Source organism: Pongo abelii, chromosome 20 (genome assembly GCF_028885655.2).
Source record: "Pongo abelii isolate AG06213 chromosome 20, NHGRI_mPonAbe1-v2.0_pri, whole genome shotgun sequence".
Taxonomy (NCBI): domain Eukaryota; kingdom Metazoa; phylum Chordata; class Mammalia; order Primates; family Hominidae; genus Pongo; species Pongo abelii.
Window position 1 is genome coordinate 39,454,377 of NC_072005.2, and position 12,298 is coordinate 39,466,674.

The window sequence follows — 12,298 nt, forward strand, 5'->3', positions numbered from 1 at the left end:
GGAGGTTGAGGCTGCAGTGAGCCAAGATCACACCACTGTACTCCAGCCTGCAGTCTGGGTGACAGAGTAAGATCCTGTCTCAAAAAAAAAAGAAAAAGAGATACACTTTATATCATGTCCCAATGTGTGTATGCATGTATGTGTCACACACATACATAAACATCCATGAAATCATACTTGCCTTCACTTTGCCATGTATTTTTGTTTGCATTTTCTATGTGCTTCTTTTTTATTTTTAAGAGATGGGGGTCTCACTATGTCGCCCAGGCTAGAGTGCAGTGGCTATTCACAGGTGTTGTCATTGTGCACTACAGCCTGAAATTCCTGGGCTCAAGCAATCCTCCTGCCTCATCCTCCTAACCTGGAACTATGGGCGCACCACCATCCTTTTTTTAAATGTTATTTTCAAATAGTTGCTATTCATGAACCTTTAAATTAACTTCATGATCCGCTAACAAGCGACATCCTGCAGTTTGGAAAACTCTGCATTTCACCATGATTGCTTATGTTTCTGCTCCTTAAATATGTCCTTGGATTTATGATGAAAATGGGGAAAAAAGTGATTTTTTTTTCATGAGTTACCTCTCTTTTCTCCATGTTGCTTCTGGTTTTTCTAGGAAGCCCACAATTTGCATTGCTGGTTTTCAATAATGGTGAACTAAAGGAATCCGAGAACTTCTAGCCACAATAGGCCTGAGCCAAAGGAAAAAGAGAGTCCCTGAAGCAAGTGTTTTCTCCTGGCCATAAGAAGTACTCACAGCCAGGCATGGTGGCTCAGACCTATAATCCCAGCACTTTGGGAGGCCAGGGCAGGAGGATTGCTTGAGCCCAGGAGTTCGAGAACAGCTAGGCAATATAGGGAAACCGCATCTCTATAAAAAATACAAAAATGAGGTGTGATGGTGCATGCCTGCAGTCCCAGTACTTGGGAGACTGAGGCAGGACAATCAATTGAGCCCAGGAGGTCGAGGCTGCAGTGAGCTATGATTGCACCACTGCACTCCGGCCTGGGCAATGAAGTCAGACCCTGTCTCAAAAAAAAGGAAGAAGAAGAGGGAGGGGGAGGGGAGGGGAGAGGAGGAGGAAGACGAGGAGGAGGAGAAGGAATAGGAGGAGGGGGGAGGAGGAGAAGGAGGAGGAGAAATAGGAGGAGGAGGAGGAGAAGGAGGAAGAAGAGGAGAAGGAGAAGGAGAAGAAAGAAGAAAGAAGAAGCTCACAGCCCTCTGGAAACCTGCAGATAAAGGAGGCAGCCTGTGTACAACTGAGCCCCCAGCCACTTACTCATCACCCTCTGCGTGACTCCTCGCCGAATACATGCACACTCTCTGGGGTGTCTTTGTAAGTGGAATTTAGGAACAAGAGAGTTTGCTAAAATGGGAAATTTGAGATACCTTCCTATATTCTTTTGGTGTATAAAGTAGCACAGAAGAGGAAATATACATAAGAACTTCATTAAAGTTCTTTAGTGAATAAAGATGAGAATCTCATTATTAAATTAATTAACATTATTACCAAGAACAGAATAAACAAGAATCCAGATGCTGGAAATGTTCCCTTTCCTTTTATTTAGAATAAAAATATTACGTAGAAAAAGAATATTCTGTAAATAAATACAATAGAACAAGTGACCTACAGTTTCACTTCTCCACAGCCTAGAGTACCCACAGAGTCATTTTTTTGAACACAATGTATCTTATGAATAAGCCTCTACACTTTTAAAATTGAGTTTTTCTCTTTTTGAAGTACAGCTTCAAGCAACTACAAGTTTCCATCCTGCTAACCCCAGGCAGCAGTTGCTTTTAACTTCTATCTTTTATTTAAAAAACTTAATTGGAAGTTTTTGTAGCCAGAAGGAGCACTTCAAAGAAAGAAAAAAATTACCAAAAATTAATACTTTATGTCAGAGGTTAGTAGGGAAAGAAACAAAGATTACAGAAAAAGAAGGGCTAATGGTATCTAAAGAAAGCAGTGAAAGAAGAAAAGAGGCAGAAAACGAACTGAAGGAAGAAGTGAAAAGGGAAACTTGTAACATTAAAAACAAAAAATGTGGAGTAACATTTTCCTTACTCCAAACAGGATGAGACAACACAAGCCTTACGGCAGCATTTATAATTTCCTGCACAGCCAAAAAGCTCTGTGTACAAATCCTCCCGCCCCTGCTCAAGTCTTTCACTCCTGTCTACAATTACACATCAAGGGACCACAGCACTTCCTACACTTTAATTTCCAGACACTGCTGTCACTGTCAATTCTAAATCAACTCTGACAAAACAATATTAAAACTTCAGGCATGATTTAGTATTCTGCCTTTGAGGCGAGTGCAGAGGAAGAAGGCCCTGGGTTGGGAGGGTCAAGAGATTAGGGTCTTTGTCCTAGCTCTGCCATCAGTTTACGTGAGAATTTAAGCAGGTCCCTTTCCCTCTCTAGAGTTCAGTGATGTCATTGTACAGGAAGAGGGTTGGAGATTCCTGGGGTTCCTGCCAGCTCTGATAAACTGTGGCACTATGATCTTAGCGTATTAGTGATCTTAGTGAATCTCCCATAACACTCGCCAAAGATACTGACAACAGGGAAATTAGATGACTATCCAAGACTCGCTCCAGAAGTTCGTAGAGTCAGAGTCAATAATAGATCCTACTATTTCAAATGGGAAGAATTTCCTATGCTTGGCTGATGACAATCAAATTGAAAACAAGTCCCCAATATCGGAATAGCTATGAAATAAGACTAAAGACTTCACTGTTCTCAGACAGGCAAGACTTTTCTTACATAAAAAAGTCATAACATAGTGTTGATAGATCAGAAGAATGATTATAGTTTACAGTAATCTATTGCGTATTTATTTCAAAATAGCTAGAAGAGAATAATCTCAATGTTTCTAGCGTAAAGAAAAGGCAAATATTTAAGGTGGTAGATATCTCAATTGCACTGATTTGATCTGAGCTATGACTGCACCACTGCACTCCAGCCTGAGTGACAGAGCAAGACCTTTTCTCAAAAATAGATGGGTAAATAAATAAATAATCACCTCTACCCCAAAAGTATGTATATATATTACATACCAATAAAAATAAAATATTAAAAAATCATAAGAGCCTGTCTCTACAAAACATTTAAAAATTATCCAGGCTTGGTGGTATGCACCTATGGTCCCAGCTATTCAGGAGGCCGAGGTGGGAGGATTGCTTGAGCCCACGAGGTCTAGACTGCAGTGAGCTATTATTGTGCCACTGAGCTCCAACCTGGGTGACAGAGCGAGACGCTGTCTCATAAAACCAAACAAGGCTGGGCACAGCGGCTCATGTTTGTAATCCCAGCACTTTGGGAGGCCTAGGTGAGCGGATCACTTGAGGCCACGAGTTCGAGACCAGCCTGGCCAACATGCTGAAACTCTGTCTCTACTAAAAATACAAAAATTAGCCCAGCGTGGTGGCGGGAAGCCTGTAATACCAGCTACTGGGGAGGCTAAGGCAGGAGAATCGCTTGAACCCAGGAGGCGGAGGTTGCAGTGAGCCAATATCGCACCACTGCACCCCAGCCTGAGCAACAGAGCACCCCAGCCTGAGCAACAGAGCAAGACTTTGTCAAAATAAGAAAGAAAGCAAGAAAGAAAGAAAGAAAATTTGAACAATAAACTTGATTTAATGAATCAATAACTAAAAAACAGACTATATACTCTTTTCAGTCACATGGAGCATTTACAAAAACTGGCCATTCAAAGGGTTAAGGCAAATGTTTTTTAAAAAGTTAAAAACAAATGTTAAACATTCCAAAGCATACAGGCCTTAATCTCTATCAACATGTAATTAAGTTAGGATTCAATCATAAAAATAAATTTTTTTCAAATCTGTATGTTTGGAAATTTAAAAACATTTCAGAAATACACCGAGGTCAGAGAAAAAAATATCAGGGAAATTAAAAAGTGCTTATAAAGGAAAACATTAAACATAACATACCAAAACTAGCAGGATAATTCTACTCCCATTTAGAATGTAGGAGGTTGCAAGACAATGTTTCCCCACTCTAACAACAAGAAAAAGATGGTTAACCACTAATCACAGTCTTTCCAAGTACATCAGAGAGCTGACAATGCATAAAACCTAATGAAAAAAACCCAAAAACTGACAAGCATGGTTGCCTTCCCTTGGTCGAGCAGCAGGGGGCAGAGGATCTCGCTGCAGATGGGTAAGAAGAGAAGACTGAACTTTTAATCAATTTCCAGAGATGAAACGAAGATTTGAGTGATGGTTTAGAATCCCTAACAGCCCCATACACAGAGACTCTGTGCTCATAGCCAACTCTACTCCATGGATCTTTACCAAATGTATGTGAAAAAAACTGGAGACAGAACAGGAGAACTGTTGAGAGACCCTCTCTGAGCACATGTGTGGAGCCTCTGGGCCAGCGGAACAAGAAAAGAAATGACTAGCATCTGTGTGACTGGGGTACCAGAGGAAAGAAGAAAGAGAAGGAGTCAAAATAAGTATTAGAAGAAATAGTGGCTAAAACTTTTCCAATTTGGCTAATTTTAAAAAATTTTTTGTAGAGACAAGGTGTCACTGTATTGCCCAGGCTGGTCTCGAACCCTTGGCCTCAAGCAATCCTTCCAGAGATAAACTCACAGATTCAAGAAACTCAGTGAAGCACAGTAGAATAAACACAAAGAAAAATACCCCTATGTATATCATGGCACTAGTGAAACCAAGAATAATGAGAAAATCTTGAAAATAGAGAAAAAGGAGAGCAATAATTAAAATTACCAGTCACTTCTCATCAGAAAGTATGAAGGTCAGAAAACAGGGAGACAACATCTTTGAAGTGTTAAAAGAAAAAAGAAGGCCCTCCCCCTCCCCCTCCCTCTCCCTCTTCCCCTCTCTCTCTCTTCGGTCTCCCTGTCTCTCTCCCTCTCCCTCTCCCTCTTCCCCTCTCTCTCTCTTCGGTCTCCCTCTCTCTCTCCCTCTCCCTCTCCCTCTCCTTCTTTCTTCGGTCTCCCTCTGTTGCCCAGACTGGACTGGACTGCCCTGATCTCAGCTCACTGCAACCTCCCTGCCTCGGGCTCCTGTGATTCTCCTGCCTCGGACTGCCGAGTGCCTGGGATTGCAGGGGCACGCCGCCACGCCTGACTGGTTTTTGTATTTTTGGTGGAGACGCGGTTTTGCCGTGTTGACCGGGCTGGTCTCCAGCTCCTGGCCTCGAGTGATCTGCCCGCCTCGGCCTCCCGAGGTGCTGGGATTGCAGACGGAGTCTCGCTCACTCAGTGCTCAATGTTGCCCAGGCTGGAGTGCAGTGGCGTGATCTCGGCTCGCTACAACCTCCACCTCCCAGCCGCCTGCCTTGGCCTCCCAAAGTGCTAAGATTACAGCCTCTGCCCGGCCGCCACTCCGTCTAGGAAGTGAGGAGCGTCTCTGCCTGGCCGCCCATCGTCTGGGATATGAGGAGCCCCTCTGCCCGGCCGCCCCGTCTGGGAAGTGAGGAGCGCCTCTGCCTGGCCGCCACCCCGTCTGGGAGAAATTGAGGAGCGCCTCCGCCCGGCCGCCCATCGTCTGGGATGTGAGGAGCGCCTCTGCCCGGCCGCCCCGTCTGGTAGGTGAGGAGCGCCTCTGCCCGGCCGCCATCCCGTCTGGGAGGAGGTGAGGAGCGCCTCTGCCCGGCCGTCCATCGTCTGGGATGTGAGGAGCGCCTCTGCCCGGCCGCCCTTTGTCTGGGAGGTGAGGAGCGCCTCTGCCCGGCCGCCCCGTCTAGGAAGTGAGCGCCTCTGCCCGGCCGCCCTGTCTGGGAGATGAGGAGCGTCTCTGCCTGGCTGCCCCATCTGGGAAGTGAGGAGCGCCTCTGCCCGGCCGCCCATCGTCTGGCAAGTGAGGAGCGCCTCTGCCCCGCCGACCCGTCTGGGAGGAGAAATTCTCCTGCCTTGGGATGCTGTTGATCTATGGCCTTGCCCCCAGCCCCCGCTCTCTGAAACATGTGCTGTGTCAACTCAGGGTTAAATGGATTAAGGGCGGTGCAAGATGTGCTTTGTTAAACAGATGCTTGAAGGCAGCATGCTCGATAAGAGTCATCACCACTCCCTAATCTCAACTACCCAGGGACACAAACACTGTGGAAGGCCGCAGGTACCTCTGCCTAGGAAAACCAGAGACCTTTGTTCATGTGTTTATCTGCTGACCTTCTCTCCACCATTATCCTATGACCCTGCCACATCCCCCTCTCCGAGAAACACCCAAGAATGATCAATAAATACTTTAAAAAAATAAAAAATAAAAAATAAAAAAAGCAAAAAAAAAAAAGAAAGAAATTTGAAATTTTTTAGCTTTTATGAAGTACAATTTATGCATTTTCTTTTGTTGCCTATGTTTCTGTTGTTATAACCAATATATCATTGTGAAATCCAAAAAAAAAAAAAAAAAAGAAAAAAGAAACGACCAACCAAGAGTTCAGTATACAGAGTAAATATCCTTAAAAAATGAAGTCAAAATAAGGGCATTTTCAAATAAAATAGGTTGATGATAGAACAAAAGGAAAAGCTATAACTACCAAATTTGTAGAAGAAACATAGAATGTCTTGGAAAACTTGGGATAGGCAAAGATTATTTTAAAGGAAATTGAAAACATTGAAAACACTACATTTTAAAAACCTATGATAAACTAGGTATCATTAAAATTAATAACTTGTGCTCTTAAAAAGCTACCATTAAAAGAAAGAAAAAGAAAGCCATAGACAGAAGAAAATATTCAACACATATGTCTTGGATTTAGAAGGAAGAACTTATATCGGGAAGTGAAAATAAAAGAACTCTTACAAATCAATAATAATAATCCAACTGAAAAAAAAATGAGCAAAAGACACGTTAAGAAGCTATATGGATACCCAACAAGCACATGAAAAGTTGCTCAACTTGGCCAGGCACGGTGGCTCATGTCTGTAATCCCAGCACTTTGGGAGGCCGAGGCAGGTGGATCACAAGGTCAGGAGATCGAGACCATCCTGGCTAACATGGTGAAACCCTGTCTCTACTAAAAATACAAAAAAAATTGGCCGGGTATGGTGGCAGGCACCTGTAGTCCTAGCTACTCGGGAGGCTGAGGTGGGAGAATGGCGTGAACCCGGGAAGCAGAGCTTGCAGTGAGCCAAGATCACGCCACTGCACTCCAGCCTGGGTGACAGAGCGAGTCTCTGTCTCAAAAAAAAAAAAAAAGAAAAGTTGCTCAACTTTAAGGAAACGCAACACAAAACCACTGTGAAATACCACTACTCTCCCATTCGAATGGCTAAAGTAAAAAGCATTGACAGGCCAGGCACGGTGGCTCATGCTTGTAATCCCAGCACTTTGGGAGGCCGAGGAGGGCAGATCACCTGAGGCCAGGAGTTCAAGACTAGCCTGGGCAACATGGTGAAACCCCATCTCTACTAAAAATACAAAAGTTAGCTGGGCATGGTGGCGCGTGCCTGTAGTCCCAGCTACTCAGGAGGCCAAGGCAGGCGAATCACTTGAACCCGGGGGTACAGGTTGCAGTGAGTCGAGATCGTGCCACTGCACTCCAGCCTGGGTGACAGAGTGAGACCCTGTCTCAAAAAAATAAATAAATAAGTAAAGTCTGGAAGAGAGAGATATGATCACCTGGTAAAGAGTTTTCCACTTGACATTTCTCAGCATATAAATGGGTTATGGGTGAGTCAAGATGTGACAGCTGAAGGCTGCGAGAGCCTCTAGACTGGTCACCCCAAGCCCTGGGTGGCCTTACTGACCCCAGTGTGCCAAAACAAGTGGTCATTTTCTGCATGGGCCATGATATGAAAAAGTTTAGGAAGTATTAACATAAGGAACGGGAATATAGAGAAAAGGCTCAAATACAGAGGCCTGGGGTAGCTAGCACGTAGAGGCTGGGAAGATGAGGAATAATCAGCAAAGGAGACTAAGAAAGCATGAGCAGTGATGAAGGTGGTGAGCCACGACAGTGTGTTATCCCAAAGCCAAGGGTTTGCAAAGAGTTTGAAGAAAGGAGTGACCATGTCAAATGCTGTAGACTGGTCAAGAAAGAGAAGGTTTAGGCTAGGGATGGTGGCTCACGGCTGTAATCCCAGCACTTTGGGAGGCCAAGGGGGGCAGATGGCTTGAGCCCAGGAGTCCGATACCAGCCTGGGTAACATGATGAAAACCTGTCTCTACAAAAAATTTAAAAATTAGCCAAGTGTGGTGGCACTCACCTGTAGTCTCAGCTACTTGGCGGGGCTGTGGTGGGAGTATCACTTGAGCCTGGGAGGTTGAGGCTGCAGTGAGCCAAGATCACACCACTGCACTTTAGTCTGCACAACAGAGTGAAACCCTTTCTCAAAAGAGAAATAAAAGAAAGAAAGGAAGAAAGAGAGAGAGAGAGAGAAAAGGAAGGAAGGAAGGGAGGAAGGGAGGGAGGGAGGGAGAGAGAAAGAGAAAAGGAAGGAAGGAAGGGAGGGAGGGAGGGAGAGAGAGAGAGAAAGAAAAAGAAAGAAAGAAAGAGATGGATGGGGTGCAGCGGCTCACACCTGTAATCCCAGCAATTTGGAAGGCCGAGGCGGGTGGATCACCTGAGGTCAGGAGTTGGAGACCAGCCTGACCAACATGGAGAAACCCCGTCTCTACTAAAAATACAAAATTAGCTGGGCGTGGTGGGGCATGCCTGCAATCCCAGCTACTCAGGACGCTGAAGCAGGAGAATCACTTGAACCCGGGAGGTGGAGGTTGCGGTGAGCCAAGATCATGCCAGTGCACTCCAGCCTGGGCAACAAGAATGAAACTCCATCTCAAAAAAAAAAAAAAAGAAAGAGAAAAAGAGAGAGAGAGAAAGAAAGAAAAGGTCTGAGAAATGACCATTGAATTTAGCAAATTGGAGTCATTGGTGACCTTGACATAAGTTACTTCAGTAGAGGACAGGCAGGGTTGAAAACCTGACCACATGCATTCAGAAAGAATATGACCATTTTTTCAAGGAGTTTGCTATAAAGTGGAGGACAGAAATAAAGTCATCCCTAGAGAAGGTTATAGAATATGAAGTTTTTTGAATCTTAAGATGGGCGACATAGCAAACGTACATCCGATGGGAATGTTCCAGTGGATGGGGAAAATGTGATGAGACAGAAAAGGGAAAATCTGCTGGAGAGTGTTCTTAAGAAGGCACAAGAAGATAGGATGTAATGCACAAAACAAAAGGTTTGCCTTAGAAGTATACCCGGAATAACAGAAGAGAAGGCAAAGTATATATGGAGAGACATGTAGAACATCGTGCAGATGTGATGGAACATACACAAGTTCTCTTTCATTGTTGAAAGTGAGAGTAAGAGAGAAGATATTTGAAGTTTCAGGAAAAATAAGTTGTTAAGGAGTCATCTAAAATAATCTATTGCTTTTGTTACTAAGTAATCAATGGGCTGGCTGCCCAATGTACATGGAGGCTAATAGCATGGCACTGGCTTTTGAAAAAAGAAATACTTTTTTGTGAATTGACTGGCAAGGAGACAGGAGGAAACACTCAAATCTGTCTCCCTGAGCTGGGATTTGGATCAGGTTTTATAAGCATAGGATAATGAGGTATGATCTGATTGGATCTTGCAATGAGGTGATTGCCAGGAGTCATGATCTAACTGGATCCTGCCATGAGGTAACATCAGAGCTTGATCTGATTGGATCCTGGATGCCGCCAGGTGGTGTCTGCTTCTTAATTCAGTCCCCTCTCCTCAGTCCAAGCACTTAGGCTCCCCCTACCCAGACTTGTTCATCTGGACATGCTCAGGTTACATGACCTTTGACCTGGGGTTCCATGGCAACTGAAAAACAACTCACAACTTTGTTACATAAAAGTTGAGCCAGATTGATCTGGTGCAATTACACTTTCTTCCCTCAACAATCAATCCAGAGAAACAGCCATTTTAAGAACCTGCTACTCTTAGTACATATACATCTAATGAAAAGGGTTCTTATGAGCATATATATTACATTTAAGCTATATATTTAATCTTCATCATGAGAAAACACAAATGATAAACATACCTTATCTCAAGTAATTACACCATATTCCCCACTGCCTCTGCTCTCAAATGCATAGTTTAATAGTTACTTGCGCTAAAATTATCCTTCTACACATCAAATCCACTACTTAAAGGAGCTAGTCTCTTTTAAAGAAATGAACCTAATAATCTGTATGAATAAAACCATGTCCCAAATTCTCTATAAAGTATGTTAAGAGCAGAACTATGATTTAATGCCAAATAAATTTTAAATATTACACCTTAAAATGCATCATGTTCACATAAACAATTATATAACAGACTGGAAATTCAGGAGCTAATAATGCAGTTTTCAGCAACAAAATGAAAGTTCATTTCCTCCACAGCACCTCTATCTCTACAGCCCACTCATATACTATGTATGAACAGCTTCCATATATATGATGTTTCTCAGTGGGTTTTCTCCAACCTGGGCAACACAGCAAAACCCTGTCTCAAAAAAAAAAAAAAAAAAAGGAAAGAAAGAAAAATGGCCAGGCACAGTGGCTCACACCTGTAATCCCAGCACTTTGGGAGGCTAAGGCGGGTGGATCACCTGAGGTCAGAGTTCAAGACCAGCCTGGCCAATATGGCGAAACGCTGTCTCTACTAAAAGTACAAAAATTAGCCAGGTGTGGTGGTGTGCTCCTGTAATCCCAGCTACTCAGGAGGCTGAGGCACAAAAATCACTTGAACCCAGGAAGCAGAGGTTGCGGTGAGCCAAGATTGCGTCATTGCACTCCAGCCTGAGCAACAAAAGCGGAACTCCATCTCAAAAAAAGAAAAAGAAAAAGAAATGTCATTTTCATTGAGCATTGGATCAATTTAGAAGTTGTTATTCATAGAATAATAACAACATCACACTATCTTTCTAAAATTCCAACACAGAATAATAAGACCAATTACTGGGTATGTTCAGCCTGGGGGAGCCAAGAGGGCAGATATTCTCTGCAGCTGTCCCACTTGGAGAGTCCAGAGAAGCAGAGGATGTTTTCCAGGGAGGCTGCTGAGATGTAGGGCCCACCCAGGAAAGTCTGAGGGCTATCCTGGGAAAAGGATAAGGATAAGGATAACTCATTTTTTCAAAAAAGCAAGTGGGAGAGGCATTAGATTTAAAGTATTTGCCAAATACAAAGCAATTTCAAAGCCTTAAAAAATTCTACAAGATATTCATTCAACAAATATTGATAGGCCAGGCGTGGTGGCTCATACCTGTAATCCCAGCACTTTGGGAGGCCGAGGCGGGCAGATCACCTGAGGTCAGGAGTTTGAGACCAGCCTGACCAATATGGTGAAACTCATCTCTACTAAAAACACAAAAAAAATTATCCGGGCATGGTGGTGCACACCTGTAATCCCACCTACTTGGGAGGCTGAGACAGAATAATCACTTGAATCCGGGAGGCAGAGGTTGCAGTGAGCTGAGATCGAGCCATTGCACTCCAGCCTGGGCAATAAAAATAAAAATAGAGCTAATGGTGGTTCTTTCTAGGTGGTGGGATTTGGGGAGGATTATATATTTTCTAAATTTTATCACTGCAGTTTTCTGCATTGTTTGAGCTCTTTAAAATGAACAAAACGGCTTGTTTTCACACATCCAAACACCGAGCCGCCACACACCTAGGATGCCCCATGGAAGCTGAAGCCGCACCTCTCACACAGCCCCTCTGGCCAGCCGGGCATCTCAGATGAAAGCTGCACCCAGGCCAGCACCAGCAGCTCAGCCTCCAACAGTGGCATCCACCTCTGCAGTTGGCTCTCCTGCTGCTGTTCCCCAGCAGCCAGGTCTGAGGGCCCAGATGGCAACCACTGCAGCTGACGTGGCTGTGGGCTCTGCTGTGGGGCACACACTGGGCCACGCCATCACCGGGGGCTTCAGTGGAGGAAGTAATGCTGAGCCTGTAAGGCCTGACATCACTTACCAGTAGCCTCAGAGAACCCAGTCGGCACAGCAGCAGCGGCCTTGCTTCTATGAGACCAGTTTTTGGAGGATGCACAGAACCAGAGTGACAAAAAGCTCTGTGAGGGCTTCAGTGTGGTGCTGAAACAGTGCAGACTTGCAAACAGATTGGCCTAATCAAGAAGGTCAAATTGGAGTAATGAAAAATCAGCTCTCATAACCAAGTTAATTTAGTATAAAAATATAATTGATAGTGAAGGTATAAAGCGTAACCATCAGTTAAACCTCTCCTTGTCATTCATAGCTTCCTTGCTTCAGAATTGAAATGGAAGAGGTGTTCTTACTGTGCAGAATTTCATTAAGGTCGTGTAGAATTTGGGGCT

General features: G+C 44.2%; 1 pseudogene; it reads left to right on the forward strand.

The window, feature by feature from the left end:
• Window positions 1-11,640: 11,640 nt before the first annotated feature.
• Window positions 11,641-12,092, forward strand: LOC100445284 (coiled-coil-helix-coiled-coil-helix domain-containing protein 2-like; annotated as a pseudogene).
• Window positions 12,093-12,298: the final 206 nt, after the last annotated feature.